The sequence below is a fragment of the Rhinopithecus roxellana genome, chromosome 2, assembly GCF_007565055.1.
Source record: "Rhinopithecus roxellana isolate Shanxi Qingling chromosome 2, ASM756505v1, whole genome shotgun sequence".
NCBI classification, from domain to species: Eukaryota; Metazoa; Chordata; class Mammalia; order Primates; family Cercopithecidae; genus Rhinopithecus; species Rhinopithecus roxellana.
In genome coordinates this window covers 146,865,384-146,877,427 of record NC_044550.1, presented here as the reverse complement: position 1 = coordinate 146,877,427, position 12,044 = coordinate 146,865,384, and the positions used below count along the sequence as shown (strand labels likewise).

At 38.6% G+C, this 12,044-nt stretch overlaps 1 long non-coding RNA gene across 1 annotated transcript; it reads right to left on the bottom strand.

The window, feature by feature from the left end:
- Positions 1-1,248: 1,248 nt before the first annotated feature.
- Positions 1,249-3,624, bottom strand: LOC115892619. Its single transcript, XR_004052477.1, has 3 exons — positions 3,558-3,624; positions 2,476-2,558; positions 1,249-1,362 (listed from the first exon to the last, which is right to left on the bottom strand). It is a non-coding gene; the product is annotated as an uncharacterized LOC115892619 (long non-coding RNA).
- Positions 3,625-12,044: the final 8,420 nt, after the last annotated feature.

Below are 12,044 nucleotides of genomic sequence, written 5' to 3'. Positions count from 1 at the left end.
TTAGATTAGCTTTTGTAGAAACTAGAATATAGTTATGACAATTTTTAGCCTTGTTTTATAGAACAAAAGGACTAAGAAGGTTAAGTGAAGTTTCTGAGATTAACACTAAGTCGATGCTACCACAAGAAATGGGTGAAAGAATAGATATTTCTACCTCTTATCTGTTGCCTAACTTGGACAATTTCATCCACTTAGTGAAAAGGCCATTAGCCTCTGCCCAAACTTGCCCATATTTATAGATTGACTGAAAAGATGAGGTGGCAATTCAGTCAATAACCTTTGACACAAATTCAGACAAATCTTGTGCTCCTCACAATGACAAATTACTCCAGAAAATTAACTGTCGAAAGTGCAGCAATATGATGAAGATTGATTATTTTACTCTTGCAAGTCTGCTTTGAGTTAGAGTAACAGCCTCATTTAAACACAGATGGCATTTGTAGGAAAGGACGGATCAAGTCCTCATCTCAGCTGAAAAGGAGAAGATGAATTTTCACGGGATAACAAGGGTGATGATTCTTTTTCCCAGAGAAGGAGCTTGCATTTTGTGAGTGCCTCTTTAAGATTATTTTTCACAGTCTCCACAAAGAGGAAGATCATATTTTTAAACATTTTGCCACCACTTCTGAATAAGGCATATAAAGGTAATTTTAGCCACAGGCTTCAACTTTTGTAAAAAGGAGAGTTTGAGAAATTTTCCCTTAACTTTATATATTTTACTGATACAATAAAATTAATTTAAATATTTGAAATTGCATATGGTATTTTCATAAAAGACATAGAAAGCTATATACTAGAGTAAAACTTTTTTCTCAAATGGTATATATAATGGCATATAAGCTAAAGTCTATGAAAAACTTAAGTCTTTCCTTGAAATTCAGGTGGGCATATGGAAAGGGATATTAATCATTTCAAACAAAAGATCAGTGAAACTGCCCTTTCAAAAATGTTCACAATCTATTATTTATTTTATTTCACGTTAATACTTTCTATTACCAACAGCCTTATAAGACATTCTTTTATAGAGGAAATATTTGAGAATTTTACAGCGTCCTTCTAAAAAGTAACTGCAAGCTCACTTAAGTATCACAAAAGCAGATCTGAAGTTACTTCTCTAAGAGAATGCTTCCCACTGTATGTTTGTCCCATCAGAGGCCTGCAAGCAAACAGAGAAAGAACAGGAAAAGGAGCAAATGGAACCATGTTACTGCAGAGGCAAAAAGTAAAAAAAAACCTGGTATCATGGAGGGTTGCTTGGAAGAGGATCTTGAGTTGGGAGAAAAGCCGGTGGTGATGAACTACAGACAGCTCCAGAAGACATCAGAAGGATACTGCAGAACTGGATGTGGTGGAGAAGAGCTTCTAAGAGAAAGAAGCAATTCGTAAGCAGCAAACTCTTACAATAAGCAAACAGGGCATAACTGCCGCCCGGTGCAGGCTAACTACTAACCAAAGGAGTCGGATCTTACCAATTGCAGTCTTCCAACAAGAGAAGAAAATGCAGCAGCAATCATCAGAATGCATGGGTTTGTGTAGTTAAAATACCTGGACACAAGACCTCCTCTGGGAGATTTCTGACTGGGTTGTTTTGACAGAATGTGGTATTAGCAGATGCTATGGATGGTACAACGTACAGCTATTACAAAATGAGTATACGACTGGGTGCGGTGTCTCACGCCTGTAATTACAGCACTTTGGGAGGCCAAGGCCGGCAGATCATGAGGTAAGGAGATCCAGATCATCCTGGCTAACACAGTGAAACCCCATCTCTACTCAAAATACAAAAAATTAGCTGGGCGAGGTGGCGGGCGCCTGTAGTTCCAGCTACTCGGGAGGCTGAGGCAGAAGAATGGCATGAACCCGGGAGGCAGAGCTTGCAGTGAGCGGAGATCGCGCCACTGCACTCCAGCCTGGGCGACAGAGCAGAGTGAGAATCCATCTCAAAAAAAAAAAAAACTTTAGCTGGGCGTGGTGGCTTGTGCCTGTAGTCCCAGCTACTACGGAGGCTGAGGAAGGAGTAAGGCTTGAACCCGGGAGGCAGAGGTTGCAGTGAACTGAGATCAGGCCACAGCACTCCGGCCTGGGCGACAGAGTGAGACTCTTTCAAACAAAACAAAACAAACAAACAAACAAACAAAAAACGAATATACTGCGATGATTACTAACCACACTAGAAGAAACTATCAAAAATCTAGCATTTTTTCACCTTTTTATTTGATTATCCTTTATTACCAAATCAAATGTGATGATAAAAGGTATTGCAATATGGTAAAGAAAGAGAGGAAGGAAGGAAGGAAGAAGGAAGGAAGGAAGGAAGGAAGGAAGGAAGGAAGGAAGGAAGGAAGGAAGGAAGGAAAAATCACTTGATCAGTTTTACAAACCATAGAATCTCAAGCTTATTGCCTGGAGATTCTGATTCAGTAAGTCCAAATCAGGGTTCCAGTATTTTCTACAGAGGTTGTGAGTGACTCTTACCATTTGGCATGTCTGCTAAACACTGGTGTAGATGTGTCTGAGGGTCAGACAGATGCAGTTCTTTCAAATAGCAGCTTCATTACCTGGAAAAAAAAAAAAAAAAAAAAAAAGCCTTTGGTTTGTTCCTCAATTCTCTGATTTAAAGAATGGAACTAAACATAGTACTTGTCTTAAATTAGGTAATTTATGCAGACTATTTGGCCCATTACTGGAATAAACATAATACAATACTAAGAATGTTATCATTCTCAATTATCTCTGTTGTCATGCTGATCATGTTACTGCTGATAGAGCATTACTTCTCTCAGTTTCTCTATAGGAACATCCTATTCGCCACTTCCAAGACTCAATGAGAGAACCAAGTTTCAGCGAAACCACTTTAGCAGATACTGCCGCAAACATCTGCTTCCTGCAGGCACTTGATCTCTGTTAGGGAGTTACAGAGTTGCAGCCAAAAGCAAAATGGGCCTTTGGGCCTGAGAAGGACCACATACCAGGAGCTGCATTGATGTATGTTAGAAAAGAGAGAGCACATGGAGATTCGGATTAAGAGATTATATAATACAGGAAGGACTTATTATTATGTTAGGGCTCCAGTCTGAACTCAGACACTTACCTACTGTATCTTGTCCTGCCTTTCACCACTGACTCACCTTTGTCTGTCAAAATCCCATTTTATTGAGGGATTGTAATGCTGTTATTTACCCACTGTAACTTCTTCTCCCATGGTGAATCTTTTTAGAAGACGCTGAGTTATATAGCACATCAATACCAATAAGTTCAATGCAAGAACCAAAAATACCAATATTTACAAATGGCAAATTTAGATGTCATTGGAACTATAACAAATAATTATTTTCTTTACAAAATAATTCATCCAAAGAGCCCTTTGAGTAACATGTGCCTCATGACTTTTAAAAAGTATTTTCCTTTACAAAAAAATAACACTTACATAGACTTTTTGGTTTTTTTCACAGAGATATTGTGTGAATTAAAATCCAGAAGGCTATCAAGGCCCAGACCTCATCATTACCAACTTAGCTGGTGGTGCATATAATTTTTTAAAATAGGACTCCTGTTACCATTGTTAACTGCAGGTTTCAGCCAAGTTTGTACAAGTCGTCTGGAGACAAATGTAGGCAATGATGAAATCTGTCAAAAGACAAAATTACAACACACTTACTTTAAAAATCTTAATTGGCTTTTATTTGTGATTTTAGATTCAGATTATACCTTGTTCTATAAAGTAGAATGAGTGTTCTGATGTGCTGAGAGAAAGAAGTTGGCTTTACAAAAAGTGCTGAAACAGAAACAGGAAACAAAAAGCAGATTGGTCATTCCAAAGTTACTTTCCTGTAAAGGCTAAAGTAGAGGGAACTTTACTATCATGCCAACTCAAACTGGCATATTCGGGGATTTTACTGTTATCTCTTTCTCCTGACTTCTTGGAAAGTCAGATAAACAACTTAGTTTCAGCTTGGTGGCATGGAACTTTAGTATGAGATACTACATTTTGGTTTGGTCTTTCAGGCCCGGTGCAGCTCACACTAAACCAACGGTCTTCTACAAATTGTGTTTAACAAATCAAAAGATTATAAATGTTAAACAAGATGTGGAAATTAAATGATCATATTAAATAAGATAATGTACATAAAATAGATGTGCACAGACGGTGACACATAGTGAAAATGCAGCAGTTTCTCAATAAATGTTTGTTAGGCAAACATTAGGAATTTTGTGAAAGAAAATATAAAAATGTTCAATTAAAGTGGCAGATTAAGAATATATATTTATCTGTATTTTCTCCCAAAATCTCACTCACATAAAAATAAATAGAAAGTGACTTTTAAAAAGGGGGCACAAAATCCTCAAAGCAACGAGAATGGGATAAAAGTCACCCTGATATTTTAGATGGAAAACAAGTCGGTGTTTGAGAACTAATTTAACAGATCAAAGAAGGCCAAATCCTTAGCTGGCAGGGGTAAATCCAAGAAACATTCAGATTTGATCACAAAACCACAGAAGACATTTATACATCTGAATAAGGAAGTGAAGTCTGGGATAAAAATAGAAGGACTGGTTACAAAAAGTTAAAGGTACTATTAGATCTTATAGTGTTTTTATAATATGGTGGCAAATTTTTTGTGAGTCCTCCCATTAAGAAATGAGATCTGTGTAACCTCTACTTGAATTTGGGCAGGTTTGTGGCTGCTTCCACCAATAAATTTTAGCAGGAGTGATACCATGTGATTTCTGATGCTGGATTATGGAAGATCACACAGCTGTTGCCTTACATTCCAGAACACTTGATTTTGGAGCCATGTGAGGTGTTCAACAACCTTGATATCACCCTGCCGGGGAGACCACAGGTAGGCATCCTCACTGACAGTTTCAGCTGAGTCATTCTTCAGAGATCCCAGTCAGGGCCATAATTGAAGAAAGCATCTAGGAATTGGATTGTCCAGCTGTTCTGTCCACTTGTCATTCAAGTCACCTCTGGTCTTTATGCCACCTGCGTTGAAGCCACAAACATTATAGAAAGAACAAAGCCTTTCATGCTTCATCCATTCTCAATTTTTCACACACAAAATTTGTGAGCATAATAAAGTAGTTTTTGCTTTTTATTGCTAAATTTGGGGGGAAAATAGAGCTGTTATGCAGCAATATATAACTAAAATGGAGGTCCACATAAGGCAAAAACTTCACAGAACTTTTCTCTATGCCAGGGAGCTGCCCTTTTCCAAACCCCAGCAGTTTACTGAAGGGTAAAACAGAGTCTGGATATCAGAGGGGGATGACAGGCACATCTGAGAGCAGAAGTATAGCAGTAAAAACCAGGTGTGCATAAAAATGTATCTACTAAATCTTAATGCTGCCAATATCTTTACCTCACTAGGCATACACAAAGCTGACAGGTGACGTGCAGCTTCCAGGCTTTATCTTGGAAGAAAAAAGCAAAGCAAACAAACAGGGAAGAAAAAATTATCAAAACAGTAAATACCTAGGGAGATAAAAACTTAGAAAACAAATGAAAGCTTCACTATCATATTCAAAGAGAAAAGATGACATATCCACAACATAGGAGAGATGCTAAAAATAACATTATAAAATCTTTAACTCTTAGAAATAACACAGTAGAAGTAAAATTATTAATAGAAGGGCTTGAAAATTAAGTGTAAAAATTGTCTAAGAAGTATAGGCAAAAGAATACAAGTGGAAAGTTAGATTAAGACAATTGAAAAATGTTCTCAGTCAAAATTTTAAAATTATAAATTTCCAAAGAAATGAGAAAATTAAAAGAGAATCAATCCAAGAAACTACTCAAACTGAGTGCATATTATAAAAGATCTCAAAGCATGTCCAGCCCAACAGATGCAAACAGAACCATCAATAACGACTACCATTGTGAAAATTAGGAGCACCAGAAACAAATAAAAAATCTTAAGAAATTTCAGAGAGAGAGAGAGAGAGAGTAAGACATGGACAGTGAAAACTGGTCTATATAAGAGATTCAGAGTTCAAAACAACAGTTAACTTCAGTGGAAATATTTTATATTAGCTATTTATTGCTGCACAACAAATTATACCCAAAGTTAGCAGCTTAAAAATATAAATTTATTTATTTCACAATTTCTATGGGTCAGGAAGTGGGAGTGACTTGGCTGGGTGTTTCTCACTCATTATGATTGGGGCTGTAGTCATCTCAAGGGTCAGCTGGAGGAGGGTCTGCTCCCAAGCACACCCATGTGCTTGTTATCTGGTCTCAAGTCCTGGCTGGCTGTTCACTGGAGGCATCAGTTCCTTGCCAAATGTGCCTCTCAATAAAGCAGCTCAAAACATGGCAGCTGGCTTACCTCTGAGAAAGACAGAGAGAATGAATACCCCAAAGAGAAGCCATGGACTTTCAGTCTAGTGTCAGAGGTGGCATCCCACCCCTTTTGCCATGTTCTATTCATTAGAAGTGAATAAATTGAGCTCACACCGAACAGGAGAGGACTACAAAGGTGAATACCAGGAGGTGAGGATCACTTGGGACTATTTTAGAGGCTGCCTGAGAATACAATTGAGCAATGATTTAGAATTCAGAAGGAAAAATTTGTCCAAGCTAGCATTCTATACCCAAACTAATTGCTATAGAATAACTGGATTTTCTATTTGCAAGGTCTCAAATTTTACCTTGTACACACTTTTTCTGTGTCATAGATGCTGTGTGCACCACCCACATCCTACACATGAACTGAGCTTCTGATTCCCCAGCTTCTGGAAATATTGTTTGCTGACTGCTTACAGCTATGTGCTTCTTTGGGATTACCCTTGACTGAAGCAGGCATGTCTCCACACCCAGGACAGCCTTCATCCAATGACTGATCAAGGAGAAAGGGTACAAATACTAAGCCATCTATCCTCAATGTACAATAACTCTGAAGGGCCATTTCAGCTCTAGAGCTTCCCTGTGGTTCAACTGAGACCTATGTTCTGTGCTGTACTTTAATTTATCTTTCAATTCACCACCCATGTCTTCACAAGTGTTCCTTAGAGCATTCCTGAATAATCTTTCTGCATATAAATGTTCTTCTTGAGATAATTTCTGAGGAACTCAACGAAAAGCAACTGTTACCAGAAATGATTGAGGAAGCAGAGTCTAAAAATGAGAGTGTACAGCTAGATCATCACCAGCTGGCTGGCAACAAGAGCTCTATCATGAACATGGGTGGTAATTGGACTGATGAGAGTAACTGGCGTATTATAGCAGTGAAATTTTTAAAGCATTCATTGATTGTAAAGTGAGATGGGAAATCAATGAAAGAAAATGTATCAGCAAGTGCACTATCTCAGGCATTTGATAGGTTTTGGAGAAGTGCTTATTATAAAGAAAATGCAACAGGATGGCATTTACTCATGCTATTATTGCATTGAAGAAAGACAATGAAGGCTGGGCGTGGTGGCTCGTGCCCACAATCCCAGCACTTTGTGAGGCCGAGGCAGACAGATCACCTGAGGTCAGGAGTTCGAGACCAGTCTGGCCAACATGGTGAAACCCTGTCTTTACTAAAAATACAAAAAATAGCCAGGCATAGTGGCACCCACCTGTAATCCCAGCTACTCAAGAGGCTGAGGCAGGAGAATTGCTTGAACCCAGGAGGCAGAAATTGCAGTGAGTCGAGATTGCCCTACTGCACTCCAGCCTGGATGAGAGAGTGAGACTCAAAAGAAAAAAAAAAAAAAAAAAAAAAAAAAAGAAAAAGAAAAGAAAAGAAGACAATGAGGTTCTCAACTGCTGATATCAGAGACAAAAAATGGTCAGAATCAGATTTAAGACTTATTAGCAAAGCAGAGCTCCAAAGATAGTCATCACATCAACTCTGGCAATTGTGCTATGTAAAAATTAGGGCCTAAGTTAAAAAAGAGTGAAATCTTAAAACTTTGGGTAAAGACAGCTTGCAGTCAAGAATCTTGAGAATTCACATTCCCCTGAAACGAAATGTCTAGGCTTTCAAAAGTGACTCACTCCTCCCCATTAGCGGTCATCCCTCTCCCATTATTTTTAAGATGATGCAGAGGCCCTTGTATTGTGAAAACACACATATCCCTTTCAAAATCTATCTCCACTTCTCCCAGTTACTAGAAAAATTTAGGGCCAATTCACAGTGCAATCCATACACAATATAATCCAGAGAGATGCTGGCCCATTAACAAAGGAAAAGTACTAGATGAAAGGACCTCCAGAATATAACAAACATGTGTCAGCAAAACCATTATAATATATATATGGTTGTGGAATCAGAGAGGGCTGGATCAAGGTGGATTATGTATAAAGATGGATATAAAGAACTTATTGATATAGGGACACTTTTGCCCCTTATGAAAAGGTGATACAAGTGGAGGAAGACCAAGCTCAGTTTGTAAATGGGTCAGTGTAGTATATGATTACAATAACTAATCTTTTTATTGTTATTGTTATTATTATTATACTTTAAGTTCTAGGGTACATGTGCACAATGTGCAGGTTTGTTACATATGTATACATGTGCCATGTTGGTGTGCTGCACCTGTTAATTCATCATTTACCTTAGGTATATCTCCTAATGCTATCCCTCCTCCCCCAACCCCACAACAGGCCCTAGTGTGTGAGGTTCCCCACCCCGTGTCCAAGTGTTCTCATTGTTCAATTTCCACCTATGAGTGAGAACATGTGGTGTTTGGTTTTCTGTCCTTGCGATGGTTTGCTCAGAATGATGGTTTCTAGCTTCATCTATGTCCCTACAAAGGACACAAACTCATCCTTCTTTATGGCTGCAAAGCATTCCATGGTGTATATGTGCCACATTTTCTTAATCCAGTCTATCATTGATGGACATTTGGGTTGGTTCCAAGTCTTTGCTCTTGTGAATAGTGCCATAATAAACATACGTGTGCATGTGTCTTTATAGCAGTATGATTTATAATCCTTTGGGTATATGCCCAGTAATGGATGGCTGGGTTAAATGGTATTTCTAGTTCTAGATCCTTGAGGAATCGCCACACTGTCTTCCACAATGGTTGAAGTAGTTTCTAACTGGTGTGAGATGGTATCTCTTTGTGGTTTTGATGTGCATTTCTCTGATGGCCAGTGATGATGAGAATTTTTTCATGTGTCTGTTGGCTGCATAAATGTCTTCTTTTGAGAAGTGTCTGTTTATATCCTTTGCCCACTTTTTAATGGGGTTGCTTGATTTTTCTTGTAAATCTGTTTATGTTCTTTGTAGATTCTGGATATTAGTCCTCTGTCAGATGGGTAGATTGTAACAGTTTTCTCCGATTCTGTAGGTTACCTGTTCACTCTGATGGTAGTTTCTTTTGCTGTACAGAAGCTCTTCAGTTTAATTAGATCTCATTTGTCAATTTTGGCTTTTGTTGCCATTGCTTTTGGTGTTTTAGACATGAAGTCCTTGCACATGCCTATGTCCTGAATGGCATTGCCTAAGTTTTCTTCTAGGGTTTTTATGGTTTTAGCTCTTATGTCTAAGTCTGTAATCCATCTTGAATTAATTTTTGTATAATGTGCAAGGAAAGGATCCAGTTTCAGCTTTCTACATATGGCTAGCCAGTTTTTCCAGCACCATTTATTAAATAGGAAATCCTTTCCCCATTTCTTGTTTGTGTCAGGTTTGTCAAAGATCAGATGGTTGTAGATGTGTGGTATTATTTCTGAGGGCTCTATTCTGTTCCATTGGTCTATATCTCTGTTTTGGTACCAGTTCCATGCTGTTGTGGTTACTGTAGGCTTGTAGCATAATTTGAAGTCAGGTAACCTGATGCCTCCAGCTTTGTTCTTTTGGCTTAGGATTATCTTGGCAATGTGGGTTCTTTTTTGGTTCCATGTGAACTTTAAAGTAGTTGTTTCCAATTCTGTGAAGAAAGTCATTGGTAGGTTAATGGGGATGGCATTGAATCTATAAATTACCTTGGCCATTTTCACGGTATTGATTCTTCTTATCCATGATCATGGAATGTTCTTCCATTTGTTTGTATCCTCTTTTATTTCATTGAGCAGTGGTTTGTAGTTCTCCTTCTTTTTTATTTTTTTTTTGAGACGGAGTCTCACTCTGTGGCCCAGGCTGGAGTGCAGTGGCCGGATCTCAGCTCACTGCAAGCTCCCCCTCCCAGGTTTACGCCATTCTCCTGCCTCAGCCTCCCGAGTAGCTGGGACCACAGGCGCCCGCCACCTCACCCGGCTAGTTTTTTGTATTTTTTTAGTAGAGACGGGGTTTCACCGTGTTAGCCAGGATGGTCTTGATCTCCTGACCTCGTGAAATGCCCGTCTCGGTCTCCCAAAGTGCTGGGATTACAGGCTTGAGCCACCGCGCCCGGCCTGTAGTTCTCCTTGAAGAGGTCCTTCACATCCCTTGTAAATTGGATTCCTAGGTATTTTATTCTCTTTGAAGCAATTGTGAATGGGAGTTCACCCATAGTTTGGCTCTCTGTCTGTTATTGGTGTATAAGAATGCTTGTGATATTTTCACACTGATTTTGTATCCTGAGACTTTGCTGAAGTTGCTTATCAGCCTAAGGAAATTTGGGGCTGAGACGATGGGGTTCTCTAAATATACAATCCTGTCATCTGAAAACAGGGACAATTTGACTTCCTCTTTTCCTAATTGAATAACTTTTATTTATTTGCCTTGCTTGATTTTCCTGGTCAGAACTTCTAACACTATGTTGAATAGGAGTGGTGAGAGAGGGCATCCCTGTCTTGTGCCAGTTTCCAAAGGGAATGCTTCCAGTTTTTTCTCATTCAGTATGATATTGGCTGTGGGTTTGTCATAAATAGCTCTTACTATTTTGAGATATGTTTCATTAATACCTAGTTTATTGAGAGTTTTTTAGCATGAAGGGCTGTTGAATTTTGTCAAAGGCTTTTTGGTTCTGTTTATATGCTGGATTACATTTATTGATTTGTGTATGTTGACCCAGCCTTGCATCCCAGGGATGAAGCCCACTTGATCATGGTGGATAAGCTTTTTGATGTGCTGCTGGATTCAGTTTGCCAATATTTTATTGAGGATTTTTGCATCGATGTTCCTCAGGGATATTGGTTTAAAATTCTCTTTTTTTGTTGTGTCTCTGCCGAGTTTGGTATCAGGGTGATACTAGCCTCATAAAATGAATTAGGGAGGAGTCCCTCTTTTTCTATTGATTGGAATAGTTTCAGAAGGAATGGTACCAGCTCCTCTTTGTACCTCTGGTAGAATTCTTCTATGAATCTGTCTGGTCCTGGACATTTTTTGGTTGGTAGGGTATAAATTATTGCCTCAATTTCAGAGCCAGTTATTGGTCTATTCAGGGATTGAACTTCTTCCTGGTTTAGTGTTGGGAGGGTGTATGTGTCCAGGAATTTATCCATTTCTTCTAGATGTTCTAGTTTTTTTGCAAAGAGGTGTTTATAGTATTTGCTGATGGCAGTTTGTATTTCTGTGGAATTGGTGGTGATATCCCCTTTATCATTTTTTACTGCATCTATTTGATTCTTCCCTCTTTTCTTCTTTATTAGACTTGCTAGCACTCTATCAATTTTGTTGATCTTTTCAAAAACTCAGCTCCTGGATTCATTGATTTCTTGAAGGGTTTTTTGTGTCTCTCTCTCTGCTTCAGTTCTGCTCTGATCTTAGTTATTTCTTGCCTTCTGCTAGCTTTTGAATGTGTTTGCTCTTGCTTCTCTAGTTCTTTTGATTGTGATGTTAGGGTGTCAGTTTTAGATATTTCCTGCTTTTTCTTGTGGGCATTTAGTGCTATAAATTTCCCTCTTCACACTGATTTAAATGTGTCCCAGAGATTCTGGTATGTTGTGTCTTTGTTCTCATTGGTTTCAAAGAACATCTTTATTTCTGCCTTCATTTTGTTATGTGCCCAGTAGTCATTCAGGAGCAGGTTGTTCAGTTTCCATTTAGCTGAGTGGTTTTGATTAAGTTCCTTAGTCCTGAATTCCAGTTTGATTGCACTGTGGTCTGAGAGACAGTTTGTTATAATTTCTGTTCTCTTACATTTGCTGAGGAGTGCTTTACTTCCAATCATGTGGTCAATTTTGGAAT